Below are 24,097 nucleotides of genomic sequence, written 5' to 3'. Positions count from 1 at the left end.
TTCCTAGCTTTCATAAGTCCAGCATTAATGGTACTCTAGCAAACTTTCTGTGGTTTCATTTTTGCAGAAATCCTAGTCAGAAGACCCTTACCAGCCAGCTTTTCTCCTTCTGTCCTGATTTACAGGATGGTTATTGTACAGTCGCCTTTCTGAAGTCAACAGGAGCTCAAAAATCAGTCATATTGGGCCCTTGGAAACCATGTTCAGGCCAAATCTAGCCTGCACATTGTTGGTGCAGTTTTGGCAGCCATTCACCACACTGTGCTTACCAAATGGAGAAGTTTGGATATATCTGGGACTATTCAGCTATTTGTGGAGATTGCACTTTGGGCTTTTTTTACAGGGTCAGTCCTGCTCCACTGCAATTAAGGAGAGTTTAGCCCTTGCCTATATTTGGGGCTTGGCCAGGCTCTAGTCTGCTTACCCTTTAGCCATCAGCACTGCTCCTCTCCCCCACTCTGCCTGGCAGTGCCTCTCTTGGTAACCTCACCAGTTCTGTCTCCAAACTCGCATCTGCTCTCAGCCTACCTCACTTACCCAGCCCCATTTGCTGCCCGTCCTTGCCACCTCCCATCACAACTAACACTGATGCACTGCAGTGAACAAATGCCTCTTTATAGAGAAAAGGAAATATGTGTTTGATGTGCCATCCATTTCCTGACGGCTTTGCTCATCTATTGCCAGTTCTTTTTGTTTCTTAGATTACTGCTCCTCAGGACAAGGCCTGTGCTTTTTGTGCGTTCTTGCTGCCACCACATAGAAGATACAGACATTAGGCTGTGATGGGCAGAGAGCTCATTTTCTTTAGCTGCTCTTAGAGACTGGCCTTCATAGCTGTAGAACTGAGCAGCCCATGACAGCCAAACAAGGTAGTGCTTTTTGCTTATTCCATCCACATCCAAGTATTTTTATCTGGAAATGTCACAGCAAGGGAAATAAGGAATACAGTTCTCATAGTTAATTTTTATGGTTGATTAATTAGCCCAAAGAGTATTAAATTGTGCTAATGTAGTTTGCCTCTTCGATGCTGTCTTTTGACTTCAATGGAACTAAATACATGCTTAAAGTTAACTACATGCCTAAGTGCTGTGGTGAATCGGGGCCTAGGGCATTAATTAGAACTTGGCTCAGATTTACTTTCAAGGCTTACCCACCCCCCCTTTTTTTTTTAACTCTTCAGAGCTCAGCAGTTTAATTGGTATGCAGATGTTCCCCTTTATTGCTGGCAGAGGCCTCTGTCACTGTTCTGAAGGTACTCAGACATCAAGGCTGGTACAGTGGGCAGGAAGAAACCCCCCCTGAAGGCTTTCAAGCTTTGTGGGAAATAATGATGTATGAGACAGGGATTCCTTTGGAACCTGAAGGGAACATGACAGACAGAATAATATGGGAGGAAAACATTGTCTTCACAATTGAGACTGATGGTCTCATCTTGTCTCCTTGTTATTGTTACCAACCAAGACTGAGATGAGCTTTCTTATGAAGAACTTCATTTTGTGGCAGGTTCTATATGTTGGACACACTGCGCTCAGTGGTAGCTTTCCATCCAAGGTACAGATATTGACAGGCTCTGAGGAACCCTTTGGGGTGGTGTTTTAGCTTAAAACCTAAAATTCCTTCCAGCATTGAGATGCATTTTGTCAGGAATGACAGTTGCAATTTGATAATCTTTTACCACTTTGCCTGCCTATCTCAAACAGCTAGCTGGAGGGGATAAACCCAGAGCTGTTTGGCACAGGAGTGTCAGCTTTATGAATCAGCTTTTCTCGCACTTTATTAATTTCACTTTCCAGTGGTTAGTGCATGTTTGCAAGAGACAATTGATTTGTACGGATCTGTGTAGAATGAAGCAAAGCTGGAACTAAAGAAGGAGTGCAAGTTGACAGCAATGCAATAGCTCTAATTGACAGATACCAAAGGCACTATTTAAAGCAAATTTTCTTCTGCTGTTTAGGTTAAAAATGGCCCTCAATTTGTCTTCCAATTGCCATGTTCAAAAAGAAGTGTTTTCATATATATTCATTTCAAATGGATTAGCTGAAATATCAAGTGCTCATTTTCTATACTTGAAGTATTTTAAAGTTAGATGATTCAAAATGCTGTTGTGCAAGGTACAGGAAGATGGCTGTTTCTTAACTCCTCCAGAGTAAAAGCTGTCTTTCAGAGGACAATTTGCACATGTGAGATTTGTGTTAGTATTTTTTGGCACCCACAGTTTCATCAGAAATGCATTTCAGCTAATGGGAGGCAGAAGGACTAATACACATGCTGCATGTTGTGGGTGCAAAAATGCAAATAGAAATTACACCCACCATGGAAAGGGCTAGGAAAATGTACCTTCCTGGATGTGAGCAGGGCAGGTTAGGAAACATCATCTTCCTTTTACACTTGGCTGTTACTCTTTACATTTCTGGAGAACTGGGATCTTGCTGTTAATCTTACAAAAATAGATGCTGTGGTGAAGCCTCAGGCATGAATAAAATTGGATGTTAATCTTAAAGCAGATTTTTTACAGCTATGCAATCAGAGCCAGTGAATCCAAATGATTTTGGAAACTCTGTGTTTGTTACTTATTTAGATAAAAATACTGTGGGGAAAGAGGTCAGTGGCACAGGTACATACTGTAACATTGGGGCTCCTTAAAGTTGCGCAGATAAGCACACCAAACATTAAACATCTCTGGCTTGACACAAATAATAGGCAAAGCTGAAAAAAGCCTGCTGACAAGAGGAGTGGGTGTTGGTGGGTGACTTGCTGCAGTTTTAGAGCTGTTAAGTGTAGGTTTTTTAGCATTTTCATTATTTAAAAGTGGAATGGTAGTTTCTTCACTCCCTCTGAAAAGTTACTAATTTACTCTGAAATACAGGGTAAGCCACAATGATTTAACAGATTTGTAATGTGCTTTAGAGTGGTTTCAAGTAACAGACACCCTCCTTCTCTCCAAGCTTCCCACTGTCTCAGCTCTGCCCTCACTCCTTTCTCTGTGTACATCTGCACCAAAATGCAAAGCAGGGGCTGCCCCGCATGTGGCTTTCATCTGTCTAGCTCTAGTGTCAATAGGTTGGGTGGCTTTGAGCACTGCTGCTCATGCAGGTTTGCCTCATTCCCAGTGTTCAGAAACAGAGGCTGTTAGCTATGTTCAAATGTTGGGAATGGCATCCTAAAGCATGGAGTGGTTCAAAAGCTGGTGCTCTGCATGTACTGCTGCAAGCGGACAGGCCTTCCTTAGGGTAGCCCTGATGTGCAGAGGCTGCCTTTTGCCCAGTGCATGCAAAGTGCCTAGCCGAGCATTGCTGAGGACCATGATTAAGGTCTCCAGGATGTTTCTGGAATACAGCCATATTAAGTAATCTGCAGTGCTCCGTGTCAATTGATTGAGAGAAGGCAGCTGAATTATGTTCTCAAGGGGCTGTCCAGGAAGACTGGCAGCCTGCATGGATGGGAGATAGTCAGGGGATTTTCTCCAGTCGTCAGGCTTGAACAGGTCTTACGCTCCAGCCAATTCGTGCCTACATATTGCAGTGGTGAATAACCGTGCTTATGGCAGGATGCTTAAGCTGGAGGCCTTTTGCATAAATGATACTGAGATTTGATGGAGCCTGCTGAGAAGGAGCTGGCCTTGCATTTACTCAGAGAGGTCTCTGGTGGTTTGTGGTAAGGAATTGGGACCTGAGGCTGAAGCCACAAAGTCCAGGACCAAACCACAGAATTTATACAACTGCCAAGGCCTGCCCATTTGCCTCCCCAGCTGAAGGTCTGTGTCACCACACATCTGCCACTTTTCTGTCGCCTCTTGCTTTTCTGTCTCCTCTTGTCATTGCTGTTTGAGGGAAGAATCTATTTTGTTCAATATAGCAATGTTGTCTAGCTTAGTTTAATTTTACTAGCTGATGATTTCACATTATTCAGCACATCCATGGGTTTGTTTCGTATCAATAACCAAGGGTAGGAATACTTGAATAGAAAGCTAGATGGAAATGCTGAGGTTCTGGAGTAAAAAAAAAAGTTCTCTTCTTTGTTTCCCTGTTCTAGGAGGCCTGGAGAATGCTTAACCATTCATAACAGAAACTATTCAAGATGCATGGGTCTGAAAGGTCACTGTAAGTTTCTGTTGCTCTTCTGGTGGGACTGGTATAGATCATGTCTTCTAGCAGCTTTTAAGGAAGAAAGCTTTTGTCACAAAGAGAAATGCTAAGTTTGTGCACCCAACCTCTATTTGGAAGAATGTTTTGTTGTGAAACCTTTCTTCTTCCAGAGGCTTGAGGCAGCTGCTTTTGATCTGGGAGCTTACAGTGTGGGTAAGCGCAGCCATGTTAGGCTGGATAGACCTCACCCTCAGGGATTTGCACATGTTAACTCTCCTTGACTTGAACTGGAGAAGGGCCAGGGTTTTCACGCTTTCACTTTCTGTCACTGAGAAAAATGAATGCTGTTCTACAGAAGCTATAATTTCTTCCTTTCTTCCCAAGTAGATGATGACTAAAGAAGGCCTGAACTGAGTATAGATATTCTTATATTTACTTGAAATGAATGTAGCTCATAACTCTTATTTTAGCACCAATCTGGAACACTACTGTGAACAGATTTACAATGTCTGCCTTTTCTTTACCTTGGCATTCTGGCATTTATGCTCATTCTTGCACTGATACTTGGGAGTTTAATGAAGCCAAATGTTTGAAAAGTGAGTAGGTAAAAGGTAGAAACTTTCATATACAAACCTATTCCTTTTGTGTGCTCTGTAGTCTTCTTTTAGTTCTTAAATATGGTTTTATTCTTCTGGTACTAAGGGTCTCGGCACTGGTATTTTTGTTCCGGTATGTGTGTCATCAGCAGAGTTATTAGCTGTGTTCCAGTTGCATGGTCCTTTGTTGCTGGATTGAAAAGCTCTACTAACTTCAACCGTGTGTTTTTAGACTAGATACTTACAGAAAGCCTTTACTGTGTTTATAGAAGAGCAGATTTAATCTGGAAGTCATTGAGAGAAACCAATAAAGAACTTCCTTGATGTGATTTTTGGAGCTACTCTGTGGAACTGAATTACATGTTTTCAGGTATTGGACATAAGGGCACTTGAAAGCATAAAGAAGGTTAAGTGTAGATGATAATGAAAATGTTATCAGTATTTATAGGTCAGTCGATAATGTCAGTATATTAAAGTGATATGAAATATCTCTTTGATTTCATGGACAGTGCCTTACTGTATATAGTTTACTGTAATAACATGATCCTTGGTATACATTGATGATAAGTTTAACTTTATAAAAAGTTTGTTAGTAATCCAATTGCCCTGAAATGCCTTATGAAAAGTATGTTTATTACAGAACACCTACAGTTGCTATCTGCCTGGTGTTATCTCTGTTATAGTGAGCTAAGCTAAGAAAACACATTTGGAAAAAACATGTGCCAAGCAGAGATGGTTGAGGGTTTTTTTTTTCGTTAGACTTGCTGGAAACATTCATCAATAGTTAGAGATGTGGTCTTTCAACTAGGTTTCTTTCACCCAGATTGTATGCAAATTACAAGATTCTTCAAGCATAAAGTCATATGCCAGGAATATGATATTAGCATTTCTTTTAATAAGAATAACTGTGGAATTAAGTACCTTGTTTGGTGAATTGCCTTCCTTGTCATTCATCACTGTGTAACATCTTTGTAGAACTGCAGTAACTGGAAGGAAAGAAAATACTGGAAAGTGTTTCTGTAATTGGAGCAGGGTTTGGCAGGGACTTCTGCCTTTCTGGAAAAGAAATGCTGATTTTGGCTCTTCACTTTGCCATCCCTTTTTTCTGCTGTTGTGTACTGGAATAAAAGAATAAAGGTGAGCACTAGATGAGCTTTGAATTCCCTTTGGACCAGACTTCAGGAGTCTCTCTCTCTCTGACACACATTTTGGTGTTAATTTTTCCTCAGGGACTTTATTCACAACATCTCAGAACATATTCTTCCAATAAGATTTCACGTAGTTTGATAAATGTTTGGATAAATTTCATAACATCTTATCAAAGTAGGCACAATAGTTCTCTCTTGAGGAACTGAGCTTAAATGAAATGCTCATTTATGTTGGTGGGATAATAATAATGACTACAGATCCAAGTCAGTGGTTTGTTATTCTGTTGCAGGAGTAGGCTGAATCAAAGCCTCTGTCAACAATTAGAGCGCAGATACTAAATTAACATACCAAAGACTAGCACTTCAGGAGTATAGTCTTCTACTCAGAACAGTGCTGACATGTACCTTGCTCACAGAAGCTCTGGAAACATCATGAGACTTGGACAAACACAGTGCATCCTTCTGGACAGCAGGGATGCTGCAGCAAGAGTGTGTTCTTGGCTGATGGAAATCTGCCCAGCATTGGGGGAGCTTGGTGGTACGGGAGACAGTCACAGCTGCTCTATTAGGATGGCCTATCACTTTCTTGTGGGGCAAGATGCAGCCTCAGTTCTCTTTTGCACATGCAAAAATGGTATAATATTAATTATATTGTCACCAGGTTTCACTAGTGAAGCCCCATAAAACAAAAAAGGAATGGCTATATAGTGACACTAAAACTTGGTATGTTTTTTATATTAAGTGGGTGAGCAGAGATCACTAGCCATAAAGACACTGCTTTTCCAGAAATATGAAATACTTAGGTAAAAGCTGCACAGAAATTTGATTACTTCCTCCTAAAATGGTGACCTCTTCCCTTCTAAATAGGTTCGATTCTCTTCTTTATGAGACCCCTGCACCTTCACCTAGATTCTTCCTTGAGCAGCGGTGGTAGATCTGACCACCGAGGGAATCTGGCCCACTGAATTCCTTTTCTTTCTGTGCAGTTGAATGAAAAGTGTGTGTCTTTTGAAGAACAGTGACTGAAAGAAATATTGATGACTGCCAGGGCATCTACGGAAAAGTATAAGAAAATTACTCTACTACAACAGGCAAGACAAAGGGGCTTTGTTCACTCTTTCTTGTAGATTGTATATATTAATAGTAACAACCAAAGTTTTGTATTTTTTCAGAGAAACACACAAGGCTTTGAATTGTATTGTTTTAATTGCAGCTAACTGCATGAATTAAGTGGAAAATTGCACACAGTACTTTGATTGTCTAACTCTGTATGTGAGGCTTTGGGAACAGTTTGTTATTATAAAAGAACAGCACTAACAAGAAATCAGCCAACATATAATTGCTAGGCTGAGGGGCAGTTTGGGGAAAGCTGATATTTATTTATAAATTATTAAATAAAAGCACATAATATGTGGATCATCTCTCACTGCCTCCACACTTTATACATTACTCATCTTCCTAAATTTCATGTTCTCCAGGACATTGCTTCTTATAACCAGTGCAGGCATCAAAACCACCCACACCCAGGAAAGGAGATGCCTGTGCATTTGTTATGATGGCAGTTTTGGTTATGGGACTCACCTAAGAACAGAAACCTTCAGTTCAAGGAAAGGACTCATGAACTGAGTTTAAAGGTTGTTTTATGTGCCTAAAATACACACAAGCACCTGGGACTCTGTTCAGGTAGCTTAAACTTTGGCCAGGATTTCCTACTGACTAGGTACCTTTGGAGATTTACAGCCAGCCAACACCCTAAATAGAAGGACTTAAGGAGTGATTTAGGCATTAAATTTAGCAGGGTTCTCAAAAAACATTGGTTATGTAATTCCGATCAGTTTTGGTAAGAATGAGGTAACTTCTGATTGTCCTGTATGGTTCTCTCCGCACACTTAGTGCCTTACTACCGTAGGAAACAGCCATTTTACAAGACACAGCAAGGAGGTAGGTGGTGGTTGGACTCACCAAGAAAGTGGAATGGTACTTCATCCTCAATGTTTTTGGCTACCAAATATCTATTCCCGCTCTCCTGGGGGATGGAACTGCCATTCTTTCCTTCAGCATAGATTTGTAGGCTTTTTTTTTTTCTCAGAAAGCAGAGGTAACTATTATCGTTAGCCCAGCTCTTCACAGCTGTCATGTATACAAATATCCTATGGGTGAGTGTCAAGAGGATGGGGCCAGGCTCTCTTCAGTAGTGCCCAGTGACAGGATGAGAGAGCACGGGACAAAGTGCAACACAGAAAGTTCCTTCTGAATACATGGAAAAAATTCTTTTACTTTGAGGGTGACAGAGCACTAAACAGGCTGCCCAGAGAGGTTGTGGAGTCTCCTTCTCTGGAGACATTAAAAACCTGCCTGGACACAACTCTGTGCAACCTGCTGTAGGTGCACCTGCTTTAGCAGGGTGTTGGATTAGATGATCTCCAGAGGTGCCTTCCAACCCTGACCATTCTGTGTACACTGTTTCCTCTCCATTTCCAGGCAAGAGCCAATAAACTGAAATTATTAGGGATTAGTCCTCTGAGCCTTTCTAGCTGTGTGGGAAGAGCATTCTCCTTGGCAGCTGAGGAGGTGGTTTCTGGGGATGCACACAGCCCAGGTTCCTTGCCTTGCTGCACTTCTCAAGGGGCAGCAGTAGATGCTAGTGAATGTGGCACTTATAGTCAGGTACCTAGGGCAACTAGTAACAGTCTCTATTCCAGAGGACCTGGTTGATAACCAGGTGCACCGACACATAAACAGTTCCTCACATGTCCACGTAACACAGGGGTGGGTGATGTCCTGGCCTTACAAGCAAGATATGTGTCCTACACACCAAGAGACCCTTGGTATTCTGTAGCTGGCATTGCTGGACACATCTTTGGGCCTCCTGTGCTGCTACGTTGAGATGAGATTTGTGCTGTACAAACAAATCACACTGGTAAACCACTTAAACAGCATTTAGGCATTTATGCAACTTTAAAATGGTAGAGGCTTAATTTTATGACTTAATCTGCAGGCTTGTTAAAACTTATGTGTCTACACTGAAGGTATGTGAAGATTATATCAATAATACTGGCTACCAGATTAGCTGATGTGAGACTAGATGGTGCAGAAAGTGCTTGAGATGTGGAACTGGGCAGAGTATAGCTTTGCACAGCTTTTGCCAAGAGTTGCTTGGTATCCCTGTCACTGGTTTTCAACATCCAAAAATATTTTCCCCAAAATACCCTATATTTCTACAGGAGTACACAGCTGCATTTATGAAAGGTCTTGGCTTTTGCAGCAAATCTGGTTTGTACAGTTTCTTTTCTGTATGCGTGTTGCCTTCATAATTACTGACAAGCATAATGAAAAACACAGTTTTGTTACATGAGCTTTCAACAGTGGTTTTAAGTAATGTAGAAAATATTGCAGCTACTTCCAACAAAGGAAAAAATCAAAACAAAGCAGCTTTGAAAATGTTGATATACTTGGGGAAATAAATCTTAATTTTTAACTCTGTTCTATTATTTGCACATACTGTTGTATTGTTGTATATACTCTGTTTAGTATCTCTGATACTAAACCCCATATAAAGCACTATTGATTTCAACCAGCTCAACAGGAGATAGTGTATGGCTTCTACCCTGCTCTCCCCTGCTCTCCCCTGCGCTGTGGGACTAAATCTCAGCTGTGCTCCCCTGCAGCCTTTGGCTAGGTTTTATGGGACAGCCTCTATTCAATGCTTGCATGCACTGCAAAAGCTGTCCTCACTGTGAGAAGTAACTCACCTTCACCACACCTCTTTTTCCAGCAGGATGTGGGCAGGTTCCTGGATTAAATTCTTGTTAATCACAAACCTTGTTGTATTGAAGGCATTCAAAATATATGGCCTTTCAAACCCTTGTGAGTTCACAGCATTTAAAGATAAGAGCACAGTATTGCCAAGAAACGTGTCTTGTTGAGGCCCACAATTAACTTTATCAAAAGAAGGAATCTTATTTTTGCCTGCTGTGGATAGAGGGTGCATCTCAAAGCAGCCTAAAGTTAAAGATAGATATAGCGTCTGGTTCAGATCACGATATGAAGAAAGGTTCAGGTTAATTGGTATTTATTCTTAGTTTGTACTTACTCCTTTTGGCTTGAGCTAACAGGCAGGAGTTGGAGGCCCACAAAGTTGCTTCTCCTGGGATGACAGATGAATGAGAGTCTCCATGGGGAAAACATATTTAGGGATGGGAATGTCACTAAGGAAGGCTGGTCATTGCCTTTAGCTCAGTCAGCCTGCAGGGAGGATGCTCTGAGGGGCAGCTCAGTGCCAGCAGGGAGGATCGGCTGTAGGCATGGACCGAGGCATCCCAGGGGGCTGTGGAAAAGAGGGTTGTTCTGAGTCCCTCCTCTGCCCAGTGCCATCTCACACCTCTGTACCTACACAACCCCAGTCCACCACCTGTTGCCCTTCCTGAGTGTTTCTGGCGCCAGGGAACGGTTGTGTGAGGGTGGGCTAGCTGGAAACTGGCCGGCTGCCAGCCTGCAGAGAAGGGGGACTTTCCAGAGCCCCTCAAAGGCTTTCAATTCCCCCTGTTTTTGCCACTGTTTTCTGCAACGCCACCACAGCTTGGGTGCAGCCGTTTATCTCAAATAAAGCTGTTTTTTTCCTGAGGTCTCCCTACTCCTCCTGCAGCTGTGAGGGGCAGGGGCCCACCTGCCAGAGGCCAGACCTTCGCATTTTTGCAGCTCCCACTTTTTATACATTTTATTCCCCCTGTTGGTGTTGGTTGGAGTTGAGATGCTCCTAGCAGGATCTCCTGTGTGTTTGGGCGGGGTGCCCCTTTTCCAGTAACTGCACGGGCTATTTTAATCCCTCATGCACTTGTGGAGAAGCGCATCCCTGTTTTGGCGGTAATTTCCCGGCTTTGCGGCTGCCCGGGGAAGGGCCACCCCGCGGTGGGCGGGCTCTGGGCCTCCCGCCCTGCAGCCATAGGGCGTCGCCTCTCCTGCTCTGTGGCACGATTGGCTGGGTCCTCCCCGCAGGCGGGGCTGGTGCTATAAAATGGCTGCGTTTTGAGGGGAGGGTTGTAGCGTTCGTGTTGTGTTGTAGAGGGTGCTGTCACTGGGTGGCCTCTGCCTTGTGGGCATGGCTGTACTGCTGGAGGCCAGGCAGTGTATGTAGATTGGTGGCTTTCTCCTTCCTCCTTTCCAGCCAGCACTGGCCCCTCCTAGCTGCCTCAGGCAGGCTGCTGAGGTGAGGCAGAACTCATGGTCCTTACCAGTACTGTTTGCAGGGATGTTGCTGAAGAGCTGTTGGGTTGAATAGAAATAAAATAGCATAAACTATGTTTTAAAATGCAAATTCAATTGCAGAAGGGAAGGAAAAGGACTCCTAAACTTGCACGTAGGCAAAATAGGTGGTAATGCTGCCTTGGAAATGCCACGGGAGTCTGGAGAGACTAGCAAGTGGCGAGTTCCAGCCTTGGAATGCGATGTTGGGCCTTGCCAAGCACTGGTATGCTAGCTCTTTGGTGGGCTGCAGCAGCCTCAGTGGGCAGGACTTGTTGCTTTTAGCACAAGAATATCCTAAGCTCAAAACAAACTATGTATAATAAATGCTAAGAGCACCCTTTTTGAGGCTTCTTATGCTATCATAAAGAAACTACTAAAAAAAAAAGAAAAGCAGCAGTATGCTTTGTTGCTCACTTAATTGTGGAAGTTTTACTATGTCCTGCTGTGCTGGTGATAAAGGCCTATTACCAAGGCTAAGGCTAAATTAGATCAGGTGTTTTCCATGTCCCTGCAGTCTTGAGTGTCAGCTGTTTTAGCAGTGCAAAAAAATGTTGGGGTCAAGCAGCCCAGTTCCGTGAGCATTTGCCCATGTAGATGTGTAGGCCCTCTATTGATTTGACCAGCACTTCCTGTCAGCATGGCATCCTTATAATGCTTTTATGTATGCAAAGGTGTGGACAAATGGAGATTATTAAGCTGATTTAAAACTGGTTTTCTTCCCCTTTTTCCTGTGCTTTTCCCCTGCTATTTAATTAAATGACTGAAATGTGTGTTCAATAAATACCTACAAATCACATCTGTTTTTTGTTTGCTCCCAGGAAGAAGAGAACAGCACTCCTACATGTTACCTCTGCAATGGAAATGTTAGGACAGCTACGAATGTGCAGCAGACTTCAAGCTGTATGGCAACTACAGGTAAGCTCAGAAGTTGTTACTATGGAAAGTGCAAAGCTTGAAAGCAGTTTGTTCTTGCTCCTTGTGTTGATTAATTGAAAGTAAATTCAGTTTTATGTTGTGCTCAGTCTTTTCCATAGGCTAGGTGTTTTGCAGGTTCACTAGACAGAACTGAGTTTGTGTTTTGGAGATATGATGAGGCTGGATGGGCTGACGTGGTAGTTGAGATTAAGTGGATCTGCCACCCTGGAAAGTATTTGAGCTAGATAACAGTTGTGAAATGCTAGAGTTGAAAGAAATTTTTAGTGTGTGTTCCCTTTCCTTTTCTCTTGTGCTTGGGCAGGTGGGACTTGAAGTCTAGGACCTCAAGTCTAGAGGCTTAGATGATTAATTTCTGCACTTTGTTGTTCCAAAATGATGGTGGTCCTCTTCCAGCCTTTGCACTGAGTCTGAAAGCTCTGAGCACGCGCAAACCTGTTCCAGGGCTGAACATGGGCATAGTTGTCAGTATTCATGTCTAATTATTATAGCTGGTTTTCAGAGTGAGCCTTCCTTTTAATATGAAGTGTATACTTACATGCTGTTCTGAGCTGTTGTCTCAGACTTTTTACCGATTCAGGAAGACTGTATTGAATGTTGGTAAGTACATACCAAAGAGGATGTGGTTGAGTTCACATTTTGAAATAGCTCTTCCGCCACAAGGATTAGTATCTACTACCTTCCTTTTAACTGATGGCTTCTATTCTGTAGTAGACATTTGTGACAGTGTCTCTGGGATATATTTATAAATATATTTGCCAAAGTTATATATTGAATAATTCCTGCTTCCAGCATGTCCAAAATGATCACATACAGAATGTAATTAAAAATGAACCTGCTGTGGTAATTGCATGTTTCTATAATTTATTTAACACCTTACTAGGAAATACTACTTCCTATTCTATTATATCTTTTATTTAAATTAATGTCATTGATATGAGGAAAATAAGCATACATACTGAAGAGGACTGGCTAAAACTATTCATTTGTATTAGACTATTATGAAGCATTTTCAGATTAGAGGCCATTAAAAAACCAAGTAATCCAATAGCATGGGAAACCTGTGGTTTTCAAGTGTTTGGTGTGTGTGGAAGGGAAAAGGTTATAAAGAGGCTTGTGGGAAATAAATGAAGGGAAAAATTAGGTTGACTTTTTTGCATGGTTTATTGACTAGCTGACAAGCCAGACCATATATATTTATTTTTTTTCTCTGTCTTGCCATGACTGGCCAGGATCAAATAAAGGATGTCTTGGAAAGGAAGGGAAGTGTCTTGGATTTCCAAATGTGATGAGTTTCCACTTAGTGATTACCATATACTCAGCTCTGTAGAATGATAAGTCTTTGATTTAGTTTCCCGTACAGAGAAATGGAACATGACTGAAGCATAGATTTACACTATGGCATGTTTCAGAAAGTCCATGAGCAGTCAGCAGTGCTCTATACAAATACAGCATGAGTGCCAAACTACATGTATTTCTTGAGGTAACACTTCACAATGTTATGTTGATTTCTGAAATTGTATAATTACTTAGTAAAAAGCACTTGGAAGAACATCTTTTTCTGAAAGGTTTTCTGCTGCTGGTTTTGATTGAATCTACTTTACTGTACAGGCATGTTTTTGTCATGCAGTCTGTGTAAGGAAAGCACTCTGTAATAATAAAAAAAATTAGGAAGATGCAAAATTGTCCTGGTACTCATGTTGCCAGCTTCCTGCCAGACAGTCTCTGCAAAGAAGATGGTTTTGTCCAAGAGTGAGAAATATACTTGTGGACCTGGCAAATTCCTGCTATGGGGGGGGTTGTTTGAAATGACGTCTTGGAAGAGTTCTTTATACTATGTGCCTAAATATCCACAGCTGTCCTTGCCCTCTACCTGTAGTTTGAGCTTTCTGCTGGCTTGGTGGGAGGTCTCCTTTTTATATGTATTGCTTAATGCTTAGGAACTGAATGTAACTTTTATCTGTTTCTGGGTTCCACAGCATTCATAAGATGACTCTTTCCCACTGCACTAAATGCTTTCCTATTCTGCATGAATGATGCACGCAGTGTTGGGCTGCATATATTATTTTTCACCAGAAATGTTTTATTTCATGGAATTGGCCAATTACAGAGAAAATTTGCAATTAATGCAACTTAGGCAGATGCATGACAGAACAGTAGAATAACTATGTGTGTTGAAAAGCTTCGCTTTCTTTCTATAACGCTCTTTTAATCTTTGCTGAAATTCAGGCTGTCAGCTTTGATACTGTTTGTTGGTCCTTCAAATTCAAAGTGTGTTTGGTAAACTGCTGAGCTGAGTGCATTTAGGAGGTGGACATGGTGCTGGCATCATTGCAGTCTGACAGAAAAAATCACTTTTGGACCATTATGCTCAGAGTTTCTAGGAGGCCTTTGTAGTGTAAGGAGTGGGCAGATGCTGTAGTGGGCATGTAGCCTAAGTAATGCTGTATGGATCTTCAGATAGATGAAAGTACTATAGTGTGTGGACTATTGCTACAAGCAGCAGCCCCCTTCAGCACTGGGGGCCCTTCCTTGTTTGGAAGAAGGTAGAAGAGAGGAGATGGAGTGTCTGACATTCATGCCCAGGCTTTCCTGTCTGCAGGGAACCAGCAGAGCAGCCCATTGCACTCTGGCATTGCCAGTACATCATCCTAGAGCAGAAGGTGGGTGTCTCATTTGAAACACACTCCTTTCTCTTTTCAGAGAACACTCTCCAAGCCTTCCAGACCACATGCTTCTGTCCTCACCGAGGAACTACAGAAATATGCAACCATACAATCTCCCTTTCCCTCTCCATATTGTTGGGAGCATGATGGACAAACAATTCCAGAAAAGTTCCTCATTGCCTAGGTAATTAGGATCTATCTGTCCAGACATCTCTGTGAGACCAAAGAGCCAAATGCACACTCCAATGCTACCGGGGCTCATGTGTTCTCCCTATGGACCTTTTAGCCTGTTAAACTCATCCATAGAAGAGCCCTGCTTTTCCACCTGGAGGTTGTGGGGTGCAGAATGGAAAGCTTACTTTAAGCATTAGAATAGTCATCCCATAGACTTTTATGGAGCTGTGAATTCCTCTCCCCAAGTCAAGTCACTTCTCTCAGTTCTTCACTCTTTCCCAATGCAGAACCATTTGCTTCAGCAGATCCTTGACTGCATTGTCTGTTGTGCGGCCCCTATTACAATACTATCCAAATTGTTCGAGATCGTCCATGAATTTTCTTTATGCTACTCACAACACTTAAGAGAAGTGATACAGAGAAAATATTAAAGCTACTAAAGAGCAAATGGGGCTATAGAGCACCCTGAAGAAGCATTGCCACTGCTGTACTGGGTCCCTGGATGGGATGTCCTAAAAGCTGCAGCTGCTTTCCCATCTTACCTTAACTCTTTTAACAAGGGTGGAGAGGAAGCAAGAAGAGAGAGATGTTTCTGCAGTTATTACAACACGCGATGATATGCAGATTCCTTCTCCCTGCCCTGTGACAAGCATGATGTAGGCCACAAAGTGCTGCAATCTATATTGGGGCTTTTTGGGCCGTTTTAAAAAAGAATTCCATCTTTGCTGTCACATCTTCCTCTCTCACTGAAGGCAGGGACTGACTAACTAGCAATGGTTCAGTGGCAGATGCTATTGTGAAAATGTTTTGATGGTGATCTAACTGGGAATAGAATCCTCTTAAAGGTCTGGGCAGGCTTCTAACCTCTATGCGATATGGGTTCCGTTGGCTGGTGCACAAAAGCAGCCCAAGCAGTCCTGAAAGGATGAATCCTGTTGCTTGCAAATGGCTGCTGCTCTTCCAAGATGACACCTGTGGGCCTTAGTTGTCATGCACTGGTACTCACTGATGTATTAGACACAAGAATGTCGTTGGCAGTTTGATATACCTAGTAACATTTTCTAATAGGAGAATGAAATGCCAGGACTGATGGTAGTTACTTGTTTCAATCCTCTGAACACAGTTAGCATGCAATCAGCATTGGTGGTTTTCTTCTCAGTTTGAAATCACATTAACATTAGTCATGTAAAAGGCTATACTGTTTTGAAATAAATATTTATCAACATATCCTGTTGTGGTTTATTTTTAGTCTGCTGATATGTTTGACTAGTATCTCATATGACAGTGACATTTGTAAACAGAGCAGGGAGGGTGTGTCACTGCCCTTTAAGTTAGTATTTTCCTGATAATTGTTATCAGATTGTGATACTCACACATCGAACCCTAAACTCTTAATTGTAACAGTGCAGACAGGAGAGCTATAACTTGAGTTCTTGCAGTTACCAGCTTTTCCAGTTGCTTTTAGTTTGTCTTGCAGAGGAATGCTTCAGGTGTGTAAACGTAGAGGACTAGTGCAGTTTGAGGTGCCCATGCATGTAGTGCCTGAACTCCAGCTATTACTGCAGAGGAGCAGTAGCCTTCCAGGTGCCCTGTGCCATGGTCTCAGCCCTGTGCAACCGTTGCAGATGCCCAGAGGTGCTGAAATTGTGTTGGATGAGTCCTGCAGGCAACCTCCTAGGTTTCTGCCAGCTGTTTCTCATGGGTGTTACGAGGGAGACACCTTCAACACACAACCATCTGCTGACACCTTGTAAGGACATCCTCGTGCCTCCCATTGAGAAAGCACAGGCTCAATCCTCTTGGCTTCTCCCTAACTACTGCATCACTTGTTGCAAGCTTGGCAATTTGGGCAGCCTACAGAGAGATGTACATACTTTCCCCCCCGATACTTTTTGGGAAAATTTCCTCACATGTATGAGAAAATACAGTGGTCTTGCCAGGAGATGATGTGGAAAAGCCTGAAAACTTTTAAGTTCAACTGCAATGTTTTAAATGTGCAATGAATTTGGCTTTTTTATATAATTTAAATTTACATATGTAAGTCAACTATATCCATTGGTTTGAGGCTCATAGAGGTATCTTGCAGATCAGTGAGTAGTTCAGAGGTGTGTGAGCTGCAGCTTGCCTAGCAGTGTTGGGCTGTGGGAGGTTGCTGTGAGACCCGAGGAAGCTGCTTGGTCTCTTAGGTCTCTCCTTGTTTCCGATGAACTGGAGAGAGAGAGAGTGTCTCTCACATTTATTGCGGTACTTGCACAGTACTGAATTGTTTCTTCCTGTAGTAATTTCTGTAGCTGTCACAAGAGTAGAATGAGCTTTGAGTCTGTGGGGATGTGTCCTTCTCTGTCTGAGGTGATGTTCGGAAGTTAGCTGGCAGATTTCATGCCCCTGACAAGAGGCTGAGGCCACCAGTGGGGACAACATTTGTGCGGTCATCACACAGCATTAGATGTGGTGTGAAATTCTGGCAGGCCTGTCTGAAGGACACAGGTTTGACGATACATGGCAGCTCTTAGTTACTTCTCACCAGTTGTGCCCTTTGAGGAGAGGGAAAAAGGCTGCCTCAGTGGGGCATGTCCTACATACAAGACCATTGCCTCCCACTTGTGCTATTGCTGACATGTCCTTCCAGGCTGTGGAGGGGTATAAAACTGAGGGCCTGCCCCCGTGCATGCCTGGGCAACAAGTTTATCTGACAGGGATGGTATTTCCAAAATAAATACAAGGATCTGTCCCCACTCATCACTATTTCCATCCTGCCACAGGTTGCCACACACATTCTCAGCTTGTGTGAGCACTCATGGGGGTCATCAGGCTGTGCTGTGTCAGAGTGAGTGCTTGCTGTGCCTTTCCTAGCCTGTGTGATTTTGGCAAAAGCCTGCCTAACCACTGCTGCAAGGAGGTTTAAGTTCCTAGGTCCCTTTGGCTGCTTAAAAAAATCATAAGCTGCAGAAGTAGAAAACCTCGTGAATGGAACTACTAATTTTGCAGTTAAGAATGAATGAAAAAACAAATAAATGTAGGAAATAGAGAGTCAATCAGCTTGTTGCCTAGGAGAGGAAGATTTATGGGGTGCCAGAGTTCCTGCTGCCTTAAGGAAATGCTGTAATGACAGGCCAGCAAGGCAAGAAGAGAGCCTGAGGGCCTCGTCACTGTCACATTGACGGCATGGTTCAGACCTTAGCGGGGGTGAGTAGGTGGTGTCTATTGCCTTTGCTTGTCAAACTCACGGTCACCAAATAATGAGGTGATTGTTAAAATCCCTCAAAATATTTTACAGGGCATGCATTTGCCAATGTTCATAGCATTTTTTTTAAAGCAGCGGTGCTCAGGCGGTGTCTGTTATCTTGGGAAGGAGTTCCTCCCAGCCCATGTGAGACTGGAGAGCTGCGCAGAGTTTCTTGTACTGGTGGGGAGATAGATGCTTGACAGACAGCCTAATCTTTATTGGTTTGTAGGGCATCCAGACTGACCATCCTGCAGTTCCAGCCAAGCTGAAGGCAGAGTATGGCAGGAGGAGCCCCACTCCACTCCCCACCTTTGGTTTTATATTGAGGAATGAAGACTTTAAAATTCATGAAGTCAGTGCCTTTCCAGCCCTGCAAAACTAAAGATAAATGCTAATTGCCAACGCCTTTCTCAATATCAATGGGCATACATCAGCTCCTGAAAAATGCACTTGCTATTTTAGTTAAAAATAAACAAATCAATTCTGGGGCTTTTGAGCATTTAAGCTTCCTTAAGTAAGCAATAGATTTTTCAGAAGAAAAAAAAAATTACTAGGAGGCAATCCAGTGAGTCCTGTTAAGAATAGGCAGGAGCACTAGGAAACTCAGATTCAAATCTTAGTTTTGCCAGTTTCCCAATATATTCCCAGAAAAATCAGATAAATCATTTATAAGACAAGAATTATCTTTCAGTGTATTCACGGTGTACTTTTCTGATAAACCAGGAGTGTTGACAGGTTGGTTACAGCAGGAATAAAATTCACCTTCCTGATGGGGTAATGTGATAATGAATTAGATAAAATGTTTTTGTATTGTTTTTTGACCCAGCTGTTTTTGTAATGGTTTTGACTCAGTGAAAAGGTAGGTACTATCAGTTCACTGGTTGCCTGAAAATTAGAGGGGAATAGCATGTCTTGAAAGAAAAGGTTGCTGAAATGACCCTGTAGCTCATTTGCATTGATTGAATGAAAGGATGGTGGTGTCCTCATATTCTTAGTATTTTTGTTATCAGTCCTCAGTGAACTGAGAGAGTGGATGAAGGCATTGATTGATAAGTGCTCCTCCACACATTGAGGTTTTGGTTGCTACGGGAGGCTTCCTCCCTGCCAGGATAAACTGGAAGAAAAGAATCAGGAAGGTCCCAAACCAAGGCACTTATTTTAAAGCAAACAAAAAAATGCACCAAAGTTTTTTTCAGTTTGTGACAGTAAGGTAGCCTTAGCATTTGTTTCATGGAAACCTCTGCAGTTGATCAAGACAGGCGATGAGTAAGATCATGCTCTGCTCATGAAAGCACCTTCTTCCAGGGACCTCTGCTTGATCCTGATCTGCTGCTAATTAGTCTCCACCCTGTGATACTGAGTCATTATATTCTTTGCCCTTTTCCATGGCTGCTTGTGGTGTGGAAACTAAGACAAATATTGCTCCCCTGCTGGAAATCATCATCATATCAAATTCATCAGTATCTGTAAACCCCCATTCAAGAAGGGAATAGATTTTGTTTTTTTTTTTTTTTTGGCCAGTGATCTATGACAGGAATATTTTGAAATTCACCCATGCTGTATGTTATGATGAAGCCCTGCATATAGCATCTGACTAGTTTCTCTAATGTCACAAATTATTTTATTTGTTAAAACAACAAAGCTATTAAGCAGCCTTTAAAGCTACTGCCAGGAAGAGGTGGAGGGGTTCCAGACTTGAGGCTCTTTAGTGCTGCTGTCACCAGCAGGTGCCTGTGTGTGTGCTTGCCCATAGCTTGCCATGAGGTGTACTGCCTCCAGCCATGACTTTCCAGGGTAGTACAGAATTGTGTAAGGTGTTGCTCTACAACTTTCCTGCATCCCCTTGTTCCATGCATCACTGGATTAAATGTCTCCTGCCTGATGTGTCAAGTTCTGTTTTGCTTTGTTTTCTTGGTGGAGGAAGACGAGGACAGGTTGCCAGGGTCACCAGTGTCTTTCCCTGGTATGACTGACTTCCTGGATTTGGCACACTTTACTAGCACTGGGCTATTCTTGAGAACGTGTCCTTCTGCTGAACTGTACTCAACCAAGGCTGGTTCAGGCTTGGTTCTGTGACTCAGATGAGCTGGATAGTGACCCTTGGGACTTACTTATGGAAGCAATTAGCTAAAGATGACAGTTGGAAGGTTGCTTAGTGGGTTACAGTAGCAGATGTGCACAATCATCCCATTATGGCTTAACCCCTGAAATGGGACAAGAGCCTTCTAGCTGTGTCCACTGTTATGGGTGGCTACAAAGCTATAGTGAGTATGCTTAGGCAACAGGAACAAAACTGAAGTGGGTAATTAAAAACTTCAATTAACAAATAGTAGTACACGGCTAACAGTTCCCCAAGAACCTATGCCCCATGCTGTATTGCTCCTTCCCCTGTTATCTCTGAATCCCCAGTGTCTGCTGTTTCCCTTTCTTCGGCACTCTGGGGCTAGATGGCATCTTACCTTTCCAAAAGGGCTTGTCAATTGAGAAATGTAATCTTGCCTGGATGGCCAGCATGTGCCTCTGTGTTGGCAGGTGGGAATCCTGTGGTGCTTTACCTCATCAGCTCTTGGTGGGCAATAAAAACCCCCAAAACATGGCTGAGCCTTTCTGTCTGGGCGGTTCAGGGAGCATAATGGTACTCTCCTAGGGAGCTGGGAGGTGCTGCTGAGCCTTCCCCACAACAGCAAATTCCTGTGTTTTTTTTCTTTGCTGTGTTCCTGTGGGAATTAGGATGGCTGTATCATCCTGATGGAAGTAATTCTACCCATTGTACATGTACTGCATTGATGAGACTGGTGGTGACTGTGTCTGAAAAGGCCACATGGATGGTGACAACTGCCATTGACCAATCTGATGGAAGGATAAGATGATTGTAATAAAATGATCTTTCTGTGGCACAGCAATTATAAGAGTTGGAGTAGCCCAAGTATCCAGTAGCACCCTAAAGACTGGAGGCTTTTTCTACTCTTTCTCCACACCCTTCTCCTAATAAAGATTTGTTGCAATAATAAAAAAAAAAAGATACAGGAAGAGAAGAACCATCTGCACTCATGTGAAATGTTAAAATGAAGGCAGCTTTTTTCAAACATTCTTGGTGAAACAGTTCTATGGTAACACCAAGAGTTATGAAAGGGACAAATCCTGACCACTGAATATTTGTTCCTTTTAACATTCTTGGTGAAACAGTTCTATGGTAACACCAAGAGTTATGAAAGGGACAAATCCTGACCACTGAATATTTGTTCCTTTTGCAGTGAGCCTTGGTAAAACTCAGATTGTGTCTGACCTTACAGTACTAGTTTACAGTATCAGTAGTTTCCTGCCATGACTCAGTGGCTGGAACAGTAATATCTGACAGTCATTTTTTTCCTCTCTCTTTCCAGATCTCTTTTGAAGCTTCTCAGAGTGGGCGGGGAGAGACGAGTGACAGATATAGTCCTGGTTCTTGCCCTTCCTCTTGCCCTCTTTTTTTTTTTTAAAAAAAAAACAACAAAAAAACAACCAACAACGAATCAACCTGTTCCTGCCTTTTTTGTTCCTTCCAGTCCTCTTATCCATCAGGCTTCCCTTTCACACATGTCCTTGACCAAATCTTACTTTCCTTTTCATTCCTACTGGTGGTGTCTAGGCCTGCTGATAGTGCCTGGGAAATACTGAGCTCATTCCCTCCCCGTTTTTTTTCCCCTCACTGGTACTTTCCTGCTCTCCAGGTCTCTTTACATCCTCCCTTCCTCTGCAGTTATCTTAATGAGCCTGCACTGCTATAATAAACTCTTTTGAGTTTTGTATAGTCTGGGCTGGATATGGCCTATGGTTAAGGTTGGAATAAAAGTTGGCTGTAAGACTGGGGGCAACATGGTGTTGAAAGTGCTGCTTCGTCTTTGGGTCCTGCATAGCTGGGATAATGAAGTAAGACAATGTCTAGCCTCACTTGTGTGGAAATGGTCTTCATTCAGCCCTGTGGCCTTGCTGTCACAAGGTCCCCCTGCCTCAGGGCTAGGCAGCAGCAGTTGATGTTTATTCCTGTCAATTGTCAACAGGCCCTGAGAACTTCTCAGGAGTGAAACCATCCTGCTTCTGCAACCTCCAGCCTAGAGATGGCTGACCCAGCATGAAGCACTGGCTCAGGGTTAGGGCAGCTAGGAACAGGGAGGATGTTTCATTACATCCAGAGAGGCAGCCCTCCACCTTACCAACAGAAGGTGTAAAAACCCACTTGTGGTCCCGACTGTGCCTTCTGACCCTGCTTAGCTTTTCAGTCTAGACAAGAGCAAAACACCCATCTTTTTAAAGTTAAGAAAAAGACTTTAGAGTCTCCATGTACCAATATCAATCTAACTCTCCCAGATTTTCTAATAGTGTGTAGTAATCTGACTCTGCAGCTTCTCTTCTGGAGAGCCCTAGTCTTACACTTCTGAACAGCATCCTGGGAACTTGCTTCAGATCACAATTAAGAAGTCCTTTGAATCTGCAAGTTATGGCCATAAGCCAGTTTTCTAGATTGGCAAAATTATTTTATAATTTCAGTTCTGTATTTTCTTTTCTGCTGAACTTAACCCTTGTGCAGACTGTGGATTAGGAGCCTGGCTTAACTGGAAAATTTAGCTGCTTCAGAGGTCTTGGAGTAGTAATCATGGCTCTACTGCATGTATTCAGGAGGTGTGAATCTGGGAGACTGATGGAGTCCATTTCAAGCCAGAATTAAGTGGAAGGTATTTTAGGCTACTGAAGACCATCTTCAGCTTTGTATGATCCTTTCAACTTCTGTCTAACCACAGGCTGGGAAAGTATCTCTGCTCAGTAGAAGCTGCTGGTATGTGGAGTTGGCAGTTACTGCTGTGAGGTTACATCTTCAGGCATATGAAGCTCAGGAACGATTTCAGATGTGCGGCTTGCCTGTAAATTGCTACAGGGAACCTGAATCTTACCCTGGTAGATAAGACATACAGCTGAGGCCAAAATGAAGCACAGGTTGTTTGAATCTACTGATAACTGCCAAGTTGATCATGCTCTTGCAGACTCTGTTTCCAGGATGCCTCATGCTAATGTAGGCAACAAAGCAGAAATGTGTTTCAGGCCAAAAATTTCAGGGAAAGTCAACTGACACTGGTCCTCCCCTCTTCTAGCGGGACGTATTAAATTTGGTAATGCCCCTGGTTCTCTTCAACAGAACTCTAGCACTAAATGTAATCTGGAATCAGCCTAGGAGTATGTCTTGGGCTGGAGAGTCAGAAGATGAGTAAGACTGCAGGCAGTCAGGCTCACCTCAGTGGATGTTCAACTCCATTCCATGATTTTGGTCCTCCAGCTTCTGTTTTGGGGACAGAAGCCTTAACCTTGATTTTTGAAACTGAGTTATAAACGTGACCCTGCTCTGGACACCCCATCAGCAATATATTTCAGGCCAAAATTACTTGGAAGCCATCACAGTGTTTTGTTTAGGCTGGGATCTGAATATGTTTGTTGGAAAAATTTAGAAAGAAACAATACAGGCTGCTGAAATCTGCCCTTGGTTCAGCTATGCAGTATTTGCTAATATGCAGTATAGCCTTGACTCTGAGACCTACATTTCGGAGAAGGCCTAACTGCAAAATAGACAACAGAGCAGAATAAATAATGGGTTTTTGTATGAAATATTAAGAAGTAATGTTAAAGCATGTGGACCAGAATTATCTTTAGCTTGCAGGACTTTATAAAATCAGTTTTTCAGCTATAGTCAAGGAAACTCTAGAGTAATTGTTTGGGTCAGAGAGGAGGGTTGCTTTTCAGGACCATGTGAAACAAACTAGTTGAATTTGCTTCATGCAAGACTGAAGAGAACAGCCCAATAGAAAAGGCAAATCTTTCATAAGCTCTGCTGCATGGGTTGGAAATCTCTACTGCGGAGCCTTCCTTGTCACTATGGATGTCCATGTCAACAGGAGCACTATTAGGGACCCAGTGTCCCTGAGCTGTGGTGGCAGGAGGTGGGATGTGCTGCCAGTGCAGCTGCCTGCTGTGACTGTGGGCTGGGGGAGAGGCTGTG

The 24,097-nt window shown here is 42.8% G+C and overlaps 1 long non-coding RNA gene across 1 annotated transcript; it reads left to right on the top strand.

Moving 5' to 3' along the window:
- Nucleotides 1-4,712: 4,712 nt before the first annotated feature.
- Nucleotides 4,713-6,905, top strand: LOC114011987 (uncharacterized). Its single transcript, XR_003554159.2, has 3 exons — nucleotides 4,713-5,051; nucleotides 5,657-5,818; nucleotides 6,816-6,905. It is a non-coding gene; the product is annotated as an uncharacterized LOC114011987 (long non-coding RNA).
- Nucleotides 6,906-24,097: the final 17,192 nt, after the last annotated feature.

Source organism: Falco peregrinus, chromosome 1 (genome assembly GCF_023634155.1).
Source record: "Falco peregrinus isolate bFalPer1 chromosome 1, bFalPer1.pri, whole genome shotgun sequence".
NCBI classification, from domain to species: Eukaryota; Metazoa; Chordata; class Aves; order Falconiformes; family Falconidae; genus Falco; species Falco peregrinus.
Note: the sequence above shows the minus strand (reverse complement) of the source record. Positions and strands in the feature narration are given on the sequence as shown.